Source organism: Triturus cristatus, chromosome 6 (genome assembly GCF_964204655.1).
Source record: "Triturus cristatus chromosome 6, aTriCri1.1, whole genome shotgun sequence".
NCBI classification, from domain to species: Eukaryota; Metazoa; Chordata; class Amphibia; order Caudata; family Salamandridae; genus Triturus; species Triturus cristatus.
Window position 1 is genome coordinate 1,168,544,527 of NC_140589.1, and position 21,208 is coordinate 1,168,565,734.

Genomic DNA, 21,208 nt, shown 5'->3' on the forward strand with positions numbered 1-21,208 from the left:
GTGTCTTCCCGTTGTGTTTTATGGTATCACCCTTGTAAATACCATCGCAGTTTTTACATGTGCCGCAGGCAAAATTGCCCACCGGATGTGGGGCACAGTCAATACTTCGTTGTTTACATTTTGTTTCTTCTCTGTATGTGTGTACCAGTTTATTGCGGATGGTTCAATTGCGTCTAAAACTAAACATGGGTTTAGGTAAAATATCTTCTTTGTTATCATTTAGGAGTTGCCAATTCCTATTGATGATGTTTTTGACTTTGTTGCTCACATTACTGAAGTTGGTGACAAATATTAATGGAGCATTTTGTTTTGTTTCTACTGTTGTTTTAGGTTTCAAGAGGGCTTCCCTATCATAATATTTGGCCCTTTTGTAGGCTTGTTTAATAAGTCTTTTGGGGTATCCCCTGTCTTGTAATTTACTGGTTAGCACATCAGCATGACGGTTAAAATCATGCATATTTGTGCAGTTCCGTCTGATTCTAAGATATTGTCCAAATGGTATATTGTCTTTTTGACAACATGGGTGATTACTTTGATAATGCAACATAGTGTTGCGGTCGGTAGGTTTAGTAAAGAGCTCAACCGACAGTGTACCAGCATTGTGTTTGATCTTGATATCCAAGAAATCGCAACTTTCTTTGTTTATACTTGAGGTAAATTTTAAATTAATATCCCCAAGATTGAGCCAGTCTATGAATTCTGTGAGATGTTCTTTAGTTCCCTTCCACATAAAGAAAACATCATCAATATATCTTGACCAGCAAGTAATATTTTCATAAAATGGAGCTGCAGTATTATAGATATGTTGATCTTCAAATGCTGCCACATACAGGCAAGCCAGACTGGGAGCACACGTGGCTCCCATGCTGGTGCCTTTGATTTGTTTGTAGTAATCTTTCTTGAATAAAAAAATATTATTCTTTAGAATGATTTTGACGCATTCAACCAAAAAGGAAGAATGCGGGGATAAGTCATTTGTGCCGTTAGACAGAAGGCCCTCTAGCATCTTAATGGTGTCATCTTGAGGTATATTGGTATACAAAGCCTCGATGTCGAGGGTCACAAGCCATTGGCTATCAATATTATATGCTAGTTTCTCTACCTTAGTAATCATGGCGGTGGTATCTTTAATGTATGCAGGTTGGTTCACCACAAGTGGTTGGAGAAATTTGTCCACATACTTGCTTAGAGGTTCGGTCAGAGAATCAATGCTCGAAACAATAGGCCTCATGGGAGGGTTAAGAAGATCTTTGTGGACTTTGGGTAAACCATATATCGCTGGTACCTTAGGATTGGTGTTTTTAAGAAAATTATATTCGTCGGGACACAAAATATCATCATCTTTTGCATAGTCTAATAGTCTCATCACTTATCAGTCAGAGCAATCCACTCCTCTTTGCTCGATTTTTGATAGTGGGAAGTATTATTTAAAAGAGAAAGTTTTCTGGTATCGTAGTCTTCTGTATCCATTACTACGATACTGCCGCCCTTATCACCAGGTTTGATAGTCAGATCTTTACAATTTTCTAAATTGATAAGGGCTTGTTTCTCCAGGGTGCCCAAATTGTTATTCCAGAAAAGTTTTTTTACTGACTAAATCATCTATATTTTTTTCTACCACCTTTTCAAATAATACAATATTTTTGTTGTTGACTAGATTAAGTGACGGGGTCCATTTTGACTTGGGTTTGAGGCCTGATTTATTGTTGGCCATAGTAGGGTGTTCCTTATTTTTAAAGAAATCTCTAAGGCGGATCTTCCTAAAAAAACCTTGTAGGTCTCTCTCGAGATTAAATTTATCAAGGGGGGTACAGATTGCATATCCTAATCCCTTTTCTAATACAGATATTTCATCTTTGGTTAGCGTTTTACTGGAGAGATTAATAATTGGTGCCTTTTTATCTAATCCCACATCGTTTGGCTCCTGGTTTTCATGTACGGACGTTTTTGTGGTGGATTCTGGGGGTAAAAGTTCCCTCTCCCCCTTCCTCTGCCACGGAATTGCCCGGGATTGAATTGTCGCTGTTCTAAAAAAGAAAGCGATTCCTTGCTAGTACTAGAATCTCTAGAGAAAAACATATCGAAAACAGCTGGTTTAGAAAAAAATCTTTATGTATGTATGAACTGTCGAGTAATTTTAAGACGTAATTTAGATGTAGAAAAAGGTTTAGTGAATGGAGCTATGGGTGAAGTTGTAGGTTTTGTTAATTACCAGAAAAAAGATGGAATTGAATTTATAAAAATAAAATTTGATCAGATTGAAGAGGTTAAAGACATTTGTCGTTGTTCAGTTCGTTTCTTGCTTGTGAAAGACTTATATGTACGTAGGAAGCAGTTTCCATTTTCTCTAGCATATGCTGTAACTATTCACAAATCTCAAGGTTTAACTGTAGATAGATCAGTCAAGAAAGAATCTCCTTGTCAACACACCATTCAAACCTATACTTCTTTCATACCAAGGGGATGAGAATGGACAGCAACAGCATAAAAAATAGACAAAAGTGAAAATAACTTTGGCAATTTGGGGCTACTGACAAGAGAATATAAATCAAATACATATCTATTCTTTCTGTAGGTCTCATGAAAACCTGTATTCAGAATTTATAGATACGATGGCATGTCTGTGAGTCCATTTAGACCCGGATGTAACCAAATACCAGGTATATACTAGTAATATCTAGTTTTGAGATCATTTTACTGTCTAGACTGAATTCTAGCAGACTGTCATGGCATTTCTATTTCTTCAAATAGGGTGTTTGTTACTTAAGAATTGTCTAAGAACACAAAAATAATCTAAAAGTTCAGAAGCGTTGGCAGGATCCGTATGGACATTGCTATTTAAAGGATTCATGAAAGTATTCATGTAAGTCCCCCTTTTCATATTATGTTTGGTACATGCTTTATACTAGAACATAGATGTATGATCATGGGTACGTAGATATTTTAGTAATACGACCCCCAAATAGGGAATTTGATTACCACTACTTATGATGTAACCTTTGTATTGGTCCCTTGACTATATGAGATTATTCAATGTTCATCATTATATGTGTGAGTGATATTTCACTAATACTCCACCGTGTGGTGTGATATAAATATAGTTTGATCGTGGTGTGGTTAGGGTGAGAATGGATTTAGCATGGAGGATGCTTTTGGACAGCTAGCATTTTGTTAAGAAGAAATAACACTGATAACTATTGGTGGTGACTCAATTTGTTAACAATTATTGCTTTATTTTATGTTCCCTATGGAGCTGCTACAATTGGGACTACATAATGTCTTTTTTGTATCTCTATAGGATTTTAACTGTTGGGACTGTACTATATTTTTCCTGAAGAAGGTGCTGGCTTTGAATCTTGGCCCACCGAAACGCGTCGATGCTTTTATAAAGGAAACCACTCAAAATCCAGTAACACTGATCTGTGTGACATATCTTTGAAAAGGACACTGATTCTGGTCACAATTTATGCAATTTTTTGATTTGGTGTTTTCCTTATGTGAACAGGATTATAAGTAAAATATGTTCCTTTCATGCTGCTCCCAATTTTAATGTTGTGTTTTTCATCTATGTATAGGTCGTGTTTTTAATTTTGTGTACATCACTTGTTTTTTAACATTTATATATTGATACAAAGAATTTGTTTCTTTGTTGCACCAATAACTTTATTGATTTTGTACATTGCTTTTATTATATCCAATAAATTTGTCTGACTTATTTCTTCTTATTGATTTTTTATGCTGTTGCTGTCCATTCTCATCCCCTTGGTATGAAAGAAGTATAGGTTTGAATGGTGTGTTGACAAGGAGATTCTTTCTTGACTGAGGTCTCTGTTGGTGCCCCTCTCCTTTGCCATTGGGGTCCCTCTCTCGTTTTTTGAATTAACTGTAGATAGTGCTTTTGTAAACATTGGATCAACTGTGTTTAAAGAAGGTATGGCATATGTTGCTTTGTCACGTGTAAAAAATATAATATCTGGTTTATTCATGATAGACTTTGATGAGTCAAAAGTTAGTGCTGATGCAAACTGTGTAAAGGAATATAATAGATTAAGAAGAAGCTATGCTCCTCATTTAGGTCAGTATCCTGTGTTTGAAAAACGTGTTGTTTGTCAGAAAAGGAGAATTGAGAATATCTGTAATGAGGATGTACAGAAGAGAAAACAAAAGGAGAGTGATGTGATTCCAAGCAAAAAGAAAAAGGACAATGTTGAAGAGGTTGTTGGTTGTCAGTTTGAAAATAGCTCTGGTGTCAACTGCTACGCTAATGTAGTGCTGAATGTTGTATTTTATCTTGAAAGTTTGCAAGAGCAGATAATACTAAACCATGAAAAAAGATTCTGTTCTCTGCTGAGTTTTCTTTTTCAGAAGCTGAGTAATGATAAAACTAAAATAGAAAGTGCTTCTGATGTTGAAATCTTTTAGATGTATGTTCAGGATGTACACAGTTTACTCAAAATGTCCAGCAAGATGCACAGGAATTCTTGATGTATATGCTTATGGTACTGGAAGATGAAGGGGTAGAAATAGAAAATATGTTTGGTCTCTCTTATAAATGGGAACATAGTTGTGAAAACTGTTTGAACACATGCAGCTCTAATTTTGATTCTGAAAGGTTCATATATTTAACATTACCAGAGAGTAAATCAGTGACTTTTAGTAAATTAGTTAAAGATGCCAATCACAACATGGAATGTTCTCAATGTAAATCAGACATGTTATCAACGTTATTTTTAAATAAATATGGACAGTATGTAATTTTAATGAGCTGATGGTACAAAATTGGACACTTTAATAAAGAAGTTTACAGGACATCAATTATCAATATCTGGAAAAACTTTCGTTGCAGTTGCAATAATTTTCCATGATGGACCTTCTATAACTTCTGGTCATTACACAGTTTATCTAAAATGTGAAAAAGGCTGGACACTGTGTAATGATTCTCAATTGACTTTCAAGCAACGTTTGCCTGCAGAATTACCAAATTCCTACTTAATTTTTCTAAAACCAAAATTTTAGATACAAATTGCAGCATCTGAACAAACCATTATTTCGATTTTATTGGATTACCATTGGTTATTTCACCAAAAAAGAATTTTAAATTACCATTTGACCTCATGGAAAGGTAAAAATTTCTCTTGTGGACTTCTTTGACAGATATTATTTTGGTGTATGTGCTTAAGCAACAAGATTTACAGACGTAATTTATTGCAAATAGTTATTGTTCTTAGAAGAAATTTTTATTATATATGTTACATTTCTATCAAGGTATGTTTTACTGAGAAGAGATTTAGGGATTTTTTTAAACCATCTTTCAGATTGTTAATTTTTTTGCCCGCTGTTAAGTGATGAATGCAATTGGTTTCACAATTTGCACAGAAATTCAATACATTCTGAAAACAGCAAAAAAAGGGCAAAAAATAACTTTGTTAAATATGAAAATATGTGTACTGTATTCTAAAATGTATTGTTAAATATTAATACTTTTTTTCAGATCGAGAAAGAAAATTTAGGAAAATGAATCCTTTTTTCTAGCAATTAAAAAACCCATTTATTTATAATTAAGTTATTTTGTTGGTCAGGTAAGTTTGAAATATCTGTATTTCTCACCCCTTCACTTTCATGCTCCCTTTTTTCACTTCTCCTCACTCTGCTTTTCTCATTCCCCTCCTCTCTGTCTTCTTCCTTTACTGCTGTTTCGTAACTCCCTCACTTCTTCTCTACTACTCCCCTAGGTTTACTGCCTCCATCACTACTTTTTCAACGATGTATCTCTCCCTGTCTCCATGTGTCTCAGTCATTCTAACTGCCTTACTCCTTCTCAGTTCCTTGCTCTCTGTGTCTGATTATGTCTCTTTCCCTTTGTCTGTCTTACCCTTAATTTCAATTACATCTCTGGGGCAGATTAACAAGGCCTCTGCGCCACCAGTATGTCACTTTTCATAACGTACTGGTGACGCAGGGAGCTCCTTCATATTTACAAGGAGAGGAAAAGCCACCCTACGTGACTTTTCCTCTCCACATAAATACAGCCACTTCACACGCAGCAGTGTGTGTTGAAGGGGCGTTCCATGGGTGTTGTTTTCGGTGTTCCCACGCAACACACAAAGAACTAGACACATCTCCAGGTTTACGAGAAATCGTAACTCTGGAGATGTGTGTGAATGCTAAGCCACCCTAGAGGTGGTGTTGCTAGGCACAACGAGGAGAAATGTTTTTATTTCTCCTGGTTTTTTCCACTTTTAGTGCGTCCTACATTCTACAGCACGCATTGAAAGAGGAAAAAGCCTCTTGTGATTGTTTTTGTGCAGGAAGGTGTCCCTTCCTGCACAAGAACAATCTCCCCACCACGCAGGCATCCTTGTACCATGGTGCAAGGGAGCCTGCGCTGGCGCATGGCAGCAGTTTGTAGGCCTGCACAGGGGAAGCATAGAGATGCGACAAAAAAATCGTATAAAAAATAGAATTAAAAAAAAAGTTTAAGTGTTTGGGTGTTGGTTGGCTCTAAAAAGAGCCATTGTGTTAATTGATTGTTTTTTGGTACATATAAGTAAGTATCGATCCAGTGTCTAAAGATCAAGAGGAAGACTCTGTTCCCTTCATCTGTGAAATGTACTCTTGCTCTTTGGATTAGAAACATTATGTACTGAACTTCTGACGTCTCTGCACACACAACTGTTACATGATCTAATGCTATGCTAGCAGGCAGAAGTCATGTTGGGGGTAAAAATCATTTAGAAAGGGTTAAAATATGCACACAAAAAAACAATGTGTGTTTCAATTTTAAAAAAAGGTGGAGAACGTGACAAGGGGGCAGGGTACATAGTTCCTGACCCCCTACCTTTTGACAGGAGGTCCCTGAAGGACCATGAAGGGTGAAAAAAACATTTTATTTTATTAAAAAACACAAGGGGTGCGCGCACCGTGTGCGCACAGCAGGAAAAAAAAAATTATTAAAAAAAAAAAAAAAATTAGATTTTAGGTGGCTCTAAAAAGAGCTGTTGTGTTAATAGAGGAACAGAGGAAAGAAAGAATGGCAAAAATTTTACGGTGCCGCACGTGTGCTGCCGTATCTTGCTCTCTAATAGGGGAATGCTGGTCTCCCCCAAAGCAAGAAGAGCATAACACGTATTGCACCGTATATGCACCCTCTCAAACAGAGGGTGAATGTCCAGAGGAGCAGAAGAAGGTGAAGCTGCCACCGCAGAGGAAGTGCTCGGCTGAGCTGCCGATGATGTACTCGGCTGAGCTGCTGCGGATGTGCTCGGCTGAGCTGCAGGAGGGTTTTCTCTAGCAGCTCGAGCATAAGCCACAGGATGTACATCCCTAACGTGCCTGATCAAAGTGAAGATACTAAAAGAGTACTTCTTCTTAGGATCTCCTCTAGATATGACACGTTTACAAAGAATGAAAGTACGAAGGTATGCTGTTCCTAGAGAGGCTGTTAAAGATTGGGGAAAGAAGTAGGTCAGGAGGAAGTCTCTCCTTCTGGAAAAAGACCCTCACACATCCGGCAAACAAGCTGTCACGTATCGTCAGCAGGTGGCCCAGATGTCAAGTATCATCATCAGGTCTGCTCCGAATCGGGGCGGCGCTGCAATCCCCGATCGGCGACCTTAGAGGCGCCTTTTAGTGGAGATCTTTATTCCATTCATTGCCGGTTGGTGAGTGCAAGTGAGGGCCCTATTGTGATGTGCGTGTGAGACTAAGTGTGTTTAAAATAAGTAGTGGAGATCCTAGAAAACAAGTTTTAATAAGAAAGGTCCCACTCTTAATTAAGAACAATAACATGCGTAATCTTCCAGTGAGGGTGTCTGAATTACGCTCTAGTGAATGCAGGTGACTTTGGGAGCATTCACTTTCTTCTGCCCCTATGGAAATGAAAAAAACTTGCCAGATAAAGAATCTTTCTGTTTCCTCTGTCTCTGTCTGACAAGGCTCTCCTGCTCACTCCCAGAAGATGAGTGCTGCTCTGCCATTGTAGCACAAAAACAGTTCAGCTCCTTCTCCCAGGGAATCTGAAGTAATAATGAGGGGAATGGGTGTGGTGTTGGAAGTTTCTGGAACTGAAACTACTTTAAACCATTGAAAAGTGTTGTTTCTTGATCACATGACTTACCGTGCGCGCACCGTAAGCTTGCGGTGCGCGCACGGTACAAGCACGCATGCACGTACGTAAGACGCGCGCATGCGCGTACGGAGCACGCGTGTACGACGCACGCACGCATGCGCATTTGGAGCACGCGCGCATGCGCGTACGGAGCACCCGCGTGCGGAGCACGCGCGCATGCGCAAAAAGAACACGCACGCATGCGCATACGGAGCACGCGGGTACGCATCGCGGACGAAGTACGCATGCGTACATAAATCACGTACGCATGCGCACACGGAGCACGTACGCATGCAAAACAAGTGCAAGCACCGTACTTGTACCGTACTGTGCACGCACCGTAAGCGTACGGTGCGCGCACGGTAAAAAACCCTTAAAAAATAAATAAACAATGTTTAGAGGTTTGTAGAAGATATTAACTATGCTGTTCAACTATATCTAAAAAAAAATTTTAAAAAGTGAGCCATTCCATATTGCAGGATACAGTAAATCTGTAATTATATACATAGGTAGCATATTGTTAAAAAAAAAATAATAATACATTCATAAATTAGCATTTAAAAAACCTTTGAAATTCACAGAAAAAACCATAGGTTTCACACACGTTATAGTTAGGAATTAGCATTTAAAAAAACCTTGCAAATTTACTGAAAAAACCATAGGTTTCACACACGTTATAGTTAGGAATTAGCATTTAAAAAACCTTGCAAATTCACTGAAAAAACCATAGGTTTCACACACGTTACAGTTAGGAATTAGCATTTAAAAAACCTTGCAAATTCACTGAAAAAACCATAGGTTTCACACACGTTATAGTTAGCTGGACTTTTCACTCGTACAAAACCAATGAAATTCCCCCGTTATAGTTAGTTCAGCTAACTATAACTCACGCGCCCGCAATCCACTGCTGATGACGTCACATATTACATCACTCATGACATGGTCAGTGACATCACTCATGACTAAGGGTGGGCGTAGTGGGCGTAGTGGGGCTACGTGAAGCAGCACGTAGTGTGCCCAAATCTACGCACACTACACGCTTCGCGTAGCCCCACTACGTGCCACCCACCTCCCGCCCGCTGTTAAGTGATGAATGCAATTGGTTTCACAATTTGCACAGAAATTCAATACATTCTGAAAACAGCAAAAAAAGGGCAAAAAATAACTTTGTTAAATATGAAAATATGTGTACTGTATTCTAAAATGTATTGTTAAATATTAATACTTTTTTTCAGATCGAGAAAGAAAATTTAGGAAAATGAATCCTTTTTTCTAGCAATTAAAAAACCCATTTATTTATAATTAAGTTATTTTGTTGGTCAGGTAAGTTTGAAATATCTGTATTTCTCACCCCTTCACTTTCATGCTCCCTTTTTTCACTTCTCCTCACTCTGCTTTTCTCATTCCCCTCCTCTCTGTCTTCTTCCTTTACTGCTGTTTCGTAACTCCCTCACTTCTTCTCTACTACTCCCCTAGGTTTACTGCCTCCATCACTACTTTTTCAACGATGTATCTCTCCCTGTCTCCATGTGTCTCAGTCATTCTAACTGCCTTACTCCTTCTCAGTTCCTTGCTCTCTGTGTCTGATTATGTCTCTTTCCCTTTGTCTGTCTTACCCTTAATTTCAATTACATCTCTGGGGCAGATTAACAAGGCCTCTGCGCCACCAGTATGTCACTTTTCATAACGTACTGGTGACGCAGGGAGCTCCTTCATATTTACAAGGAGAGGAAAAGCCACCCTACGTGACTTTTCCTCTCCACATAAATACAGCCACTTCACACGCAGCAGTGTGTGTTGAAGGGGCGTTCCATGGGTGTTGTTTTCGGTGTTCCCACGCAACACACAAAGAACTAGACACATCTCCAGGTTTACGAGAAATCGTAACTCTGGAGATGTGTGTGAATGCTAAGCCACCCTAGAGGTGGTGTTGCTAGGCACAACGAGGAGAAATGTTTTTATTTCTCCTGGTTTTTTCCACTTTTAGTGCGTCCTCCATTCTACAGCACGCATTGAAAGAGGAAAAAGCCTCTTGTGATTGTTTTTGTGCAGGAAGGTGTCCCTTCCTGCACAAGAACAATCTCCCCACCACGCAGGCATCCTTGTACCATGGTGCAAGGGAGCCTGCGCTGGCTCATGGCAGCAGTTTGTAGGCCTGCACAGGGGAAGCATAGAGATGCGACAAAAAAATCGTATAAAAAATAGAATTAAAAAAAAAGTTTAAGTGTTTGGGTGTTGGTTGGCTCTAAAAAGAGCCATTGTGTTAATTGATTGTTTTTTGGTACATATAAGTAAGTATCGATCCAGTGTCTAAAGATCAAGAGGAAGACTCTGTTCCCTTCATCTGTGAAATGTACTCTTGCTCTTTGGATTAGAAACATTATGTACTGAACTTCTGACGTCTCTGCACACACAACTGTTACATGATCTAATGCTATGCTAGCAGGCAGAAGTCATGTTGGGGGTAAAAATCATTTAGAAAGGGTTAAAATATGCACACAAAAAAACAATGTGTGTTTCAATTTTAAAAAAAGGTGGAGAACGTGACAAGGGGGCAGGGTACATAGTTCCTGACCCCCTACCTTTTGACAGGAGGTCCCTGAAGGACCATGAAGGGTGAAAAAAACATTTTATTTTATTAAAAAACACAAGGGGTGCGCGCACCGTGTGCGCACAGCAGGAAAAAAAAAATTATTAAAAAAAAAAAAAAAATTAGATTTTAGGTGGCTCTAAAAAGAGCTGTTGTGTTAATAGAGGAACAGAGGAAAGAAAGAATGGCAAAAATGTTACGGTGCCGCACGTGTGCTGCCGTATCTTGCTCTCTAATAGGGGAATGCTGGTCTCCCCCAAAGCAAGAAGAGCATAACACGTATTGCACCATATATGCACCCTCTCAAACAGAGGGTGAATGTCCAGAGGAGCAGAAGAAGGTGAAGCTGCCACCGCAGAGGAAGTGCTCGGCTGAGCTGCCGATGATGTACTCGGCTGAGCTGCTGCGGATGTGCTCGGCTGAGCTGCAGGAGGGTTTTCTCTAGCAGCTCGAGCATAAGCCACAGGATGTACATCCCTAACGTGCCTGATCAAAGTGAAGATACTAAAAGAGTACTTCTTCTTAGGATCTCCTCTAGATATGACACGTTTACAAAGAATGAAAGTACGAAGGTATGCTGTTCCTAGAGAGGCTGTTAAAGATTGGGGAAAGAAGTAGGTCAGGAGGAAGTCTCTCCTTCTGGAAAAAGACCCTCACACATCCGGCAAACAAGCTGTCACGTATCGTCAGCAGGTGGCCCAGATGTCAAGTATCATCATCAGGTCTGCTCCGAATCGGGGCGGCGCTGCAATCCCCGATCGGCGACCTTAGAGGCGCCTTTTAGTGGAGATCTTTATTCCATTCATTGCCGGTTGGTGAGTGCAAGTGAGGGCCCTATTGTGATGTGCGTGTGAGACTAAGTGTGTTTAAAATAAGTAGTGGAGATCCTAGAAAACAAGTTTTAATAAGAAAGGTCCCACTCTTAATTAAGAACAATAACATGCGTAATCTTCCAGTGAGGGTGTCTGAATTACGCTCTAGTGAATGCAGGTGACTTTGGGAGCATTCACTTTCTTCTGCCCCTATGGAAATGAAAAAAACTTGCCAGATAAAGAATCTTTCTGTTTCCTCTGTCTCTGTCTGACAAGGCTCTCCTGCTCACTCCCAGAAGATGAGTGCTGCTCTGCCATTGTAGCACAAAAACAGTTCAGCTCCTTCTCCCAGGGAATCTGAAGTAATAATGAGGGGAATGGGTGTGGTGTTGGAAGTTTCTGGAACTGAAACTACTTTAAACCATTGAAAAGTGTTGTTTCTTGATCACATGACTTACCGTGCGCGCACCGTAAGCTTGCGGTGCGCGCACGGTACAAGCACGCATGCACGTACGTAAGACGCGCGCATGCGCGTACGGAGCACGCGTGTACGACGCACGCACGCATGCGCATTTGGAGCACGCGCGCATGCGCGTACGGAGCACCCGCGTGCGGAGCACGCGCGCATGCGCAAAAAGAACACGCACGCATGCGCATACGGAGCACGCGGGTACGCATCGCGGACGAAGTACGCATGCGTACATAAATCACGTACGCATGCGCACACGGAGCACGTACGCATGCAAAACAAGTGCAAGCACCGTACTTGTACCGTACTGTGCACGCACCGTAAGCGTACGGTGCGCGCACGGTAAAAAACCCTTAAAAAATAAATAAACAATGTTTAGAGGTTTGTAGAAGATATTAACTATGCTGTACAACTATATCTAAAAAAAAATTTTAAAAAGTGAGCCATTCCATATTGCAGGATACAGTAAATCTGTAATTATATACATAGGTAGCATATTGTTAAAAAAAAAATAATAATACATTCATAAATTAGCATTTAAAAAACCTTTGAAATTCACAGAAAAAACCATAGGTTTCACACACGTTATAGTTAGGAATTAGCATTTAAAAAAACCTTGCAAATTTACTGAAAAAACCATAGGTTTCACACACGTTATAGTTAGGAATTAGCATTTAAAAAACCTTGCAAATTCACTGAAAAAACCATAGGTTTCACACACGTTACAGTTAGGAATTAGCATTTAAAAAACCTTGCAAATTCACTGAAAAAAACCATAGGTTTCACACACGTTATAGTTAGCTGGACTTTTCACTCGTACAAAACCAATGAAATTCCCCCGTTATAGTTAGTTCAGCTAACTATAACTCGCGCGCCCGCAATCCACTGCTGATGACATCACATATTACATCACTCATGACATGGTCAGTGACATCACTCATGACTAAGGGTGGGCGTAGTGGGCGTAGTGGGGCTACGTGAAGCAGCACGTAGTGTGCCCAAATCTACGCACACTACACGCTTCGCGTAGCCCCACTACGTGCCACCCACCTCCCGCCCGCCCTTCTTTTAAATAGTATAAGCAATGAAAAATAAATTAAAGTAAGTCGACTTACCCGTAAGCGCGGCGTCTCCGGGGCTCCCTCTTTCTGTTTCTAATTTCTTCTGGCAAATGCGCATGCGCGGACGCCCGCGCATGCGCATTTCTCGTGAGAAATGCGCATGCGCGGGTGTCTGCGCATGCGCATTTGCCAGAAGAAATTAGAAACAGAAAGAGGGAGCCCCGGAGACGCCGCGCTTACGGGTAAGTCGACTTACTTTAATTTATTTTTCAATGCTTATATTATTAAAAGGAGGGCAGGCGGGAGGTGGGTGGCGGGTGGCAAGCAGCTACGCTTCGCCCTCGGCGTGTGCGTAGCGCTGCCCTGCTTCGCCTACTTCGGAAAGTGCGAAGCAGGCAGCGCTACGTACACTACGTGGGCGAAGCGTAGTGCTATGCCCGGGGTTACTCATGACATCACTGATGACATCTCAAATGACATCACTGATGACATCACTGATGACGTCATCCATGTGATAAATTACCACATCTTCTCACACCCTAACATAACCTTTCATACACCGACTGAAAATTTCAGAGTTACATTCTCAAAACCATACGTACTCCAATACCAATAACTATATACTCACTTATTAACTCTTAGGTCTACATACAACTCCACTCATTCACCTGTACAGTCACTCATACTTACAGTCACTCCATACAAGACTATCATATGCATTTATACACCTATATAGACACTCACACACCGCCAATCATCCATTGAGGTACTGACACACCTAGTCAGTCGTGCAAGTAATTAAACACAGTCCAATTTACTCACCTATACAGTTAAACACACTCAAGTTCACTTACTCATAAAAATAGTACCACATTCTTACGCTCTTATACAATCATTGATACAAGCACACACGCATCCATACAGCCACTCTCACAATCACACATTCTCACATATACCCACTTATATACTCTTACACACATATATACTGCCTTTCACATATGTAGTTAGTCACACATGTACCACTGAGATATACATTCAATCCCTAACACACCCATACATACACTCCTCCAACCATACAGTCCCTCACAGATGCACTCTTAAAACCATGCACCCATAGAATCACCCACTCACACATCTATGCACAGAGTAACACACACCCTACCCACACAAACACTCAGGCACCCATACAGATACTCAGACAACCAATCAATAACCCATATAGACACTCATATAGCTATTCACAAAACCATGGAGCCACTTAGACACCAACACCCAGACACATACAGACATTTACACAGTTAAGTCACTAGTCTGCAGTAAGATACATTTAATGACTCACTTATAGAGTCAGTTACGCACCACAGAAAATCATCCATTTACACACTTGTACACCCACTCATTCTTCAACAGGCCTTTCCCTATATTTATTAAACATATTAAAACTGTTCAGAAACACATACTCAGTGGATGATGTCATCAGTGATGTCTTCAGTGATGTCATTTGAGATGTCATCAGTGATGTCATGAGTGATGTGCCTGACCATGTCATGAGTGATGTAATATGTGACGTCATCAGCAGTGGATTGCGGGCACGCGAGTTATAGTTAGCTGAACTAACTATAACGGGGGAATTTCATTGGTTTTGTACGAGTGAAAAGTCCAGCTAACTATAACGTGTGTGAAACCTATGGTTTTTTCAGTGAATTTGCAAGGTTTTTTAAATGCTAATTCCTAACTATAACGTGTGTGAAACCTATGTTTTTTTCAGTGAATATATATATATATATTATACAAAGCTGGTTACAGGTTCTTTGCCCGGCACCCTCACAAGCACAGACACTGGTCCCCACCAGTGTTATTCTTATATTAAACACAAACAACACTGAGCTATCCACATTCTCATATTATAGCCATTAATAATGAAGAGAGTCTTCTTTATCCATTTCCTTTTCAGACGTTTAATTCTCTTTCTCTTTGTAGTCAAAATTACATAAAATGCCAACACGTGTTTCGCGCACACTGCGCTTCTTCAGGGCTTAATAGATATAATACTAGAAGCAAACAAATCTTCAAGGTTTGAATTTGTTCATTATATGTCCTTGATCTAGTGTTTCTTGGCAAGCTTGCGAGGCATTGCGGCATCCTTCCGATCGTTTCTCCTTCAAATTATGCTAGATCAAGGACATCTAATGAATAAATTCAAACCTTGAAGATTCGTTTGCTTCTAGTATTATATCTATTAAGCCCTGAAGATGCGCAGTGTGCTCGAAACACGTGTTGGCATTTTTATGTAATTATGTAATGAGAATTAAACGTCTGAAAAGGAAATGGATAAAGAAGACTCTCTTCAATATTAATGGCTATAATATGAGAATGTGGATATCTCAGTGTTGTTTGTGTTTACTGACTTTGACGCGTTTCGACAACACAGTCTTTGTCAAAAAGTCATACAGTGACCCGGAAGTGGGAGTGAGCTTAAATACACTTCCTGTGAATTAATGGACATAGAAAACAGAATGCACTTTGGTTGGTAAATTTGATATTTAGAAAACAGACTTTGAAAGGGTTTCTTATGTCACATTAAAACATTTCAGATGCAAGTGCAGAAAGTTAAATTAATTCAAGTGCACATTCAGTGTTATTAAAAATATTTCGAAAATGCATTTTGAGTGTAAATAAACAGACATAAAATCAAAGAACACACATAGTGCAATGTGCCCAGTGGCAAATTACAATACTGTCATAGCTCACTATCATTGCTATTGTTTCCCTCATATTTCACAGTGAAGGATGTGCATTTGGGCTCAACTATTTGATGAACAGAAGTTCATCAATGTTAATGGCCAGTGCCAATATTAATAAGTTGAGACCACACCAATGTCTAAATCAGAAAGAATAAGACCACCACGTAAGGCCCACTCAGGGTCACTTAAAGGGAAAGAAAAACCACACAAAATATATATGTACAGCGGTGCAGGGAAGCAGGAAAAAAATATTTGACCAGTGTTGTTATGGGTGGAGCAGCTGCTCCTACCACAATGGCCACCAAAGGTACATTTCAGATCATTGTTGGCACGTTAAGGACATACGTGAAAAAGAGGGACATGGGCTATGCCCTGTTGCTGGCAAATTAACACGACTCATTGTCGGCAAATGTCTGCACAGTCAGTGATTAGCAGCACTCCAGCTAGCCTAGATGTATATGGAGGTCCTCCTCATGGTTGAAGCCTCACGGGGTCTTGCTGCAGAGTTTGATCATATATTCAGATTCCAGGCGTCGCATATGATGTTCCCGATCTCCTCCTCTTACATTCACTGGGACCTTGTCAATACCAAAATATGTGATTTTAGTATTAATGTCTTTGATGTTAGAATGCATTAAATCACAGTGTATTGCTATTGCGTATGACATCACCATTCTTGATTGCGCGCAAGTGCTCAAGAATGCACTTTTTCACACGGAAAATAGTACTACCCACATAGCGTAGGCCACAAATGCAGGTTAACACATATACAACATACTCTGTGTTGCAATTGATGAAATTGCGTATCTTCCCCATTTTGCCATTCAGAAGACTAAATGTATTCACATTTTTGCTACAGCTGCAAGCTTTACACCTCCCGCATTTATGAAAACCTGGGAGTTCCCTCAACCAGGTTTTTTATACTTTGTTTTTCATGGCCAGATGACTATGTAAAAGGAGGTCTTTGAGAGATTGACACTTTTGGTATGTTACATGAGGTGTGGGACTGACCAATTTGCCAATTATAACATCGCTCTTAATGATGTGCCAATGTTTTCGCACTGTGTTGAACATGGCAATCAGTCTCACTTCCTGTCTCCCGCTATCCTTAAGCTTAGGGATAAGTAAGCTGTTTCTGTCTCTCATACTTGCCTTCTTGGCAGCTGCTCTAATGTTTCTGCCTGTATATCCTCTGGTTTTAAAACGGGCCTGCATGTTTATAGCCTCCTTTTCATAAAAATCAGGGGTGCTGCAATTTCGCTTAGCTCTTAAGAGTTCCCCATAGGGGATACTCTGCTTCAATCCGGCAGGATGATGGCTTTGTGAGTGCAAAATACTATTTCCTGAGGTGGGTTTCCTATATAGATTTGTTTGTAGGGTGCCATTTTTTACCTCAACCTGCACATCTAGGATCTCTATAATGGTGGGGGTCTGTCCTGCTAGTAAACTCAAGATTTAAGTTGTTGGTGGATAAACCTTGGATGAAAATATCCAGATCATCCTGTGGACCATCCCATATCAGAAAAATATTGTCTATGTAGCGGGTCCACAGGATGACGTTGTTCTGGTAGATTGTATTGCTCTCATGCCATAAATGCTCCACCTCCCACCACCCCATCAGCAGACGGGCGTAGCTTGGAGCAAAGCAACTTCCCATGGCAGTACCAGTGTATTGTTCATACCACTGGTCCTCAAAAAGAAAACAATTGTTGTTGAGACAAAACCGTAACATTTGCAGCAATACCATAGTGTGATCAAACATTTTGAGAGGTCTGTCTCTCAGATAGTATTTACAAACCTCAATGCCCATATCATGTTCAATACAAGTATACAAGGCAACAACATCAATTGTTGCAAGGACGTATGAATCTTTCCACAGAATTTCTTGTATTTTTGACAGAAAGTCCATGGTGTCCCTACAATAAGAGGGAAGGTTGTAAACATATGGGCAAAGAAAATAATCCAGATAGATGGAGGTGTTCTCTAAAAGGCTCTGATTCGCAGAGATTATGGGTCTGCCAGGGGGATCAGTGGGGTGCTTGTGCACCTTAGGCAATAGATAGAAGGGTTTGATCACAAAAGTTGTTGCTTGTTTAAGGGACTGTAGTCCCCTTCTTCGTGAGGGCGTCAGATTTTGTGCAAAATTTTCTTTTCGTTGTTTCCACAGTTACAGTAGGTCCATTAAGATAATCTCATGAAAAGTGTCGATTCCGTCATGTAACGTTATGGGATTAAATTTGGACTTAGGTTTAAAGTCATTTCTAGACCTCCTGCTGATCTCCATATCCATGTTGATCAGTAGGTCGCGGTCTGTAGACTAGTCCTTAATACCTGTCTCAAATTCCCTGAGGATGGCAAGGGTCTCAATATCTCTGATAGATAGAGCTCCTTCCACAGATTCAGTGATATTTGTCACTTTAGAAGTGGTGCTGGCACCCTAATGTTACGCAAGGTATGTATCTTTAGCAGTTTCACTTTACGCATGAAAAGAAACAAGTCAATTCGTGTTTTTGCAATATCGAAATTAGCAGTCGGGCAAAAAGAGAGACCCAGTTCCAAAACTGATCTCTCTTCCGGGGTAATTTTGTGGGCAGAAAGATTGATAATAGAGAGGTTTGTTTGCTCACCTTTCATTTGTTCCACTTTGATCGCCTGATGCCTCTCCCACGTTGCATTTCATTTCCGCTGGCCTTCCCCGCCACTCCTGGTCCTTCCTTTTCTAGATCTTTGCCTCCTCCTTTTCCTCTTCCCCATGCCGGTCTTTTCGAGGAACTGAGGCTCAGTTGGACAAAACGGTATTCCTCCAAAGAGGTAAATGGTCCTCTTTCTGGTCCTGCTCGATCCTCCTCATCTGATGATGCTTTTGAGCTAGACCCAGAGGATTCCGATTCTTGAACTTGAAGTGCCTCGATGTTTTTATAATCCTTTCTGATCGCGTCGTACTTCCGACTGAAAGTGAGGATACGCCCTTGTGCATAATTATTTCGATCTCGTATGAATTTCCATCTTTTCCTTGCTTTTATGCCATCTTCATATTTTGTCTATCGCACTGTCATCTCCTTGACAAAATTGACGATCTCCTCCTGAGATGGTAATTTGCTCAGTGCTTCACGCAGTTGTTTCAATTCCTCCTCGATCTGCTGCAGCTCAATTAAAGCATATTTTGAGAGGAGACCCAACATTTGTTTGCAAGTTGTAGCCATCAGCCAGGACCATTCCTCCAATAACTTAGGATTTGGGAATTTGGTAGGTTGGGGTCACCAGGATTCTCAGCCCCTTTGGTACCCGCCCTACTTCGATATAGTTATCAAGTGATAACACCTCCCAACTCCTGTTGATTTCTTTTTTGCAAAGTTTTTCGAATCTGTTCAACTCTTGTTTCAAAGTTTTGTCATCACCAACTTCACCGCCCTGATTTCTCATGGGCGCTCCTCGGTTTTCCCCATCTGTTTCCGTAAACAATGTTTTAGCTTCACTCAGTCTACTGCGAATAGACTCACACATTGTCCTTACGCTCAGATTCCTAGATTTCGTACCTTGCCTCCTTTCACAGCAACCGCTTCAAATCACGTGTAGAAATCCTCCTCCGTATCACAGACAGAGCGCAACTGCATTTCGTCTGGAACAGAGGTACCCCTGCCGTTGCTTGTTATCGTCGGAAAGCCACAATATCACCGGGGTCTGTTGCAAGCTCACTCCCACTTCCGGGTCACTTTATGACTTTTGACAAAGACTGTATTGTCAAAACGCATCAAAGACAATAAATACAAATGTATTCACGAACTGTAAATCTTGAGTGTGACTTCTTCTTATGCTGGAGCAGCGTGAGGCGATTATAAAGTAATAGTGGGTCCAGTGCCCGCCTGTCAGCACCGGCCCCGAATGGTGGATGAGATCGGAAGAGAGGCTGGATTATATATATATTCACTGAAAAAACCATAGACCATAAGACACATTTAATCACTAACTTAAACAGTGAGTCACACACCTACTAAATCCTCCATCCAGACAATTACACATCCACTCATTCTTCAATACAGCTTGGTATTTATATCAAACATATTTAAATTTTAAAGAAAAACACATTCACTGGATGATGTTATCAGTGATGTCATCCGTGATGTCATTTGAGATGTCATCAGTGATATCACTGACCATGTCATGAATGATGTAATATGTGATGAGGGGGTGTGAGTTATAGTTAGCTGAACTAACTATAACGGAGGAATTTCTATGGTTTTGTATGAGTGAAATGTCCAACTAACTAAAACTTCCCTGAAACATATGTTTTTGTCAGTGAATTTCAAAAGTTTTTAAAATGCTAATTTGTAACTATAACGTCCATGAAACCTATGTTTTTTTCAGTGAATTTCAAAGGTTTTTTTAAATGCTAATTTGTAACTATAACGTCCATGAAACCTATGTTTTTTTCTGACACTGTTTCTCTCTTCCTCTCTCTCTCTTCCTCTCTCTCACTCTTTCTCTCTCTCTCTTTCTCCTTTGCTAGATGCATGATGCACCATCTTATCTTTCTTTTTGACTTGCAGGCTGTGAATCACAAATGGACCAGCGATGACACACCACGGCTGTGCAAAGTTCTATTTGTATATAATAAAACATTTTATTAAAACAAAACGTTTTATATGTAAATCTATACATGACTAAGATTCATGTTTCTCCAAACTCACAACCATCTTTTTATTAATAGTTTGTAAAGGGACACTTCCGGGCCCAAGAAGGTTGTTGGAGGTGTGAAAGGGGTATCTCTCACAGAAAGAGCTCCGATATGTTTTCAGAAATGCCTCAGACAGATGCCAGCTGACGGGCTGAATCACAAAATGGCTTTTCAATGCTCATATAGTGTGACTTATGAACAGTTCGTTCCCAGGCTCACAGAGAGACAACTGTGGCCCGTCGGCTCAACTCACAGAGGCAGAACTCACTGGCGTAACGAAACTCGAGGGGGCCTCCCTGCAAGGCTTGTGGAGGGGCCCCCTCTGGGCTCCATCAGGTGCTCTGCAGCCAGAGTGCTGTGCTGAGGGGGCCCCCTAGAGCTTGGGCCCCCCCTACTGTGTGGGCTGCGGGGGCCTGTGTTACGCCACTGGCAGAACTATCAGCCGTCCACTCCCAAAGGAACAGCAGCATAGTCACTCGCAGTGGTAGAGGCACAGCAGCATACTAGCTCGCAAAGGTAGACAGCTGCGAGCCGACAGACTGGCTCCTAAAGGCATAGCTGCGAAGTGGCGATGTTGGGCACAGTGAGCGTGAAAGGGTTATCTTCATACTGGTGTCCTGGAGTGGAAGTCATGCTGCCTGTTGCTCACCTGTTTCTCCTTTATTGTTAATAAATCTTAAACCTTCACTGCATCCAAATCATCATTACACAGAGCTCCGCTATATTAAATTGCCCCCGGAAACTTTCTTT